The following is a 2630-nucleotide window of genomic DNA, read 5'->3' as shown; positions in this document are numbered from 1 at the left end:
CCTCGATGTGATATGCCTCGAATCACTCGTCGCCAAACCGTTGTATCAGAAATTCGCACCGCCCTGGATGCTCTTGACGATAATGATCCAACGATTACATTCCCCCTCCGGTCCAGCCTATCAACATTTTCTCATGCGATGGCGGGGTCTTCGATTGCACAACTGGCTGTCTGCTTACATATCAAATCATCTCGTGTTCTCACAGTCTCCTGCATCATAATGACTGTTTTCAGCTTAGCAATGCAATGGCTAGAAAACACATTTAATGATTCAGACAACCAGCTCGTATTTCTTTTTCAACTCTGGCATCAAGAAGAAGTTGAAGACTTACTCGGTCAGCTACACGCGGCTCAAACCCAACGCTATCTAGTACCACGAGGGCCACCTGCACGAGGACCACCCGATGGACGCTTTGCCCTCCTCTTCAATGAGCGAAGCTCCGTGTTTAGGCACCTGGTTAGTATTTCTTCGGTATCTCAAACTCGGGTCTTGATGATTGATGTGATCAAAGTCATATGTTGATTTCTTAGGCAAGGATGCAAAAGGAAACTTTTGTGAAGTTACTTCACATGATTGGCGGGCATCACATCTTTCAGAACAGATCTCCCAGCTCGCCACAGGCCCCACCTGAGTGGCAACTCTTGGTCGCTCTGGCGTATCTCGGGTTGACTGGAAATGGTGCTAGTCCTAGGATGCTTGCCCTGGGTTTTGGTATATCAGGTAAGTAAATTTTACTTTCCATTCCCTTTGTCCAACAGCAATTGCTAACCTCACTTCTCAATTCTCGTAGAAGGTAGTATTTATAATTATACAACTCGATGTGTTATAGCAATCCTTTTGTTGAAGGATCGCTTTTATCAATGGCCCGACCAGACAGAACGCAGCAAAATCAAAAAGGCGTTTGGGCGGCATAGTTTTTTTAAAGGATGTGTTGGTGTCATAGATGGGACACTGGTTACTCTTGCTACAGGTCCTGAGAAAAACATTGAGGATTACCGAACTCGAAAATCAACGTATGCATTGAATTCAATGCTTGTTTGTGATCATCGCAAACGGATCATCTACGCGACTCATGGGTGGTGCGGAAGTGCCCATGACTCACGAGTTTTTCGTAATTCAAAGGCAAGTGTATTCAACTCAATCATGTACACCATTAAGGCTGATGAATCTCTTTCTGAACAGCTCTCAAGGAGCCCTCAACATTTCTTCGGCGAAGGTGAATATCTGCTGGGCGATTCAGGTTACCCTTCAAGGAAAAATTTAGTTTCAAATTTCAAAAAGCCTCGACATATACCCCTTCCAGCAGCCCAAAACCACTTCAACAATGCGCTCAGCAAACTTCGATATGTGATTGAGCACACAATCTTACTGTGGAAGGCTCGGTGGCAGTTTGTGAGACAGTGTTGAGTGGTACTGAAAGGTGTTCAATCAGCAAAGCGACTTAACTATTTTTTGAGTGCCACAGTAGTTCTACACAACTTCCTGATCGATGTCCAAGATTCTCAAATCCTTCAAGATTTAGGACACGATGGTTTTGATTTTGATGAAGTTGATGATGGCGGATCCAAAGCTATTGATGATGATGTCATAGAATCAGATGACACTCGTGCAGCTCTATTCACTCAATTCCAACAATTGTATCATTAGTTGTTATTAATTGTAATTACATATCAATGAAAAGAAATCAATGATTTTGTTTGCTTTTTCATCCTTGGTTGTGGATCGATGTCACTATCTACCTGGTGAAGTAACTCGAACAGAGTTACTCATATTTGCTAAATAAGCGATCGATTTTGAAATCATTTGGTTTTCAACATCAAAACATGATTGATTATAAATGCAAGGTTTTATATTTGAGCGTAGCATTGGTAATTTCATTACTTCATTTTTGAGAGATGATACAATCATGTTTTTGCTGGTATTTGAGACCCACAAATCCAACCTTATCACGAGAAAAAAGGAGAGGTACAACCATCAAAGCACACAGGATAAAATTTTTCATAACATCATATTTCAGTAGTCATAGAATCGATCGTTTAAGGATAATCGAATACGTTTATATTGAAAGGAAAATACTTGTTAGCAAATTTTTGATTTTGCTTAGAAGTCGGGGATTGTACATGACAAGCTGACAAGCTCCTCGGCTCAATCACTATCACTGTCGTTGCTGTCATAATCCATTAAAGCATCTAAATCGGGTCTAGACTCTGACCGATGTTCAAAAAAGTCACAGATCAATCAGTGATCTCAATCCGATTCAAGACAAAGGTTGACTTACTTTGTTTTTGGTTTTCAATCAGACGCTCTGCCAAGTTGGTAGCTTCTGTGGAGGACATTCCCGTCTCCATCAATTCACGTATAGTCTTAGTAGTTAGCTCAAGATCACGATAATCATTCTCAGATTTCTGCTTGTGAATTAACAACTGAAGCTCCCACTTCTCACGGCGCAACTGCATCTTCTCGCGCTTCTTGGCGATTTTGTCACGTGGTGGGGGTTTGGGGTTTGCCAAATTCGTGATGGCAGATGAGATAGTTTTCATTGAACTAGACATCTCTTGGCCAATCTTAAGTGTTCCAATAGCCGTCTTGCAACACTACACCAAATGTAATCTTACCCGGCGGAAAGAAAA

Source organism: Melampsora larici-populina (assembly GCF_000204055.1).
Source record: "Melampsora larici-populina 98AG31 unplaced genomic scaffold MELLAscaffold_76, whole genome shotgun sequence".
Lineage (NCBI taxonomy): Eukaryota > Fungi > Basidiomycota > Pucciniomycetes > Pucciniales > Melampsoraceae > Melampsora > Melampsora laricis-populina.
Note: the sequence above shows the minus strand (reverse complement) of the source record.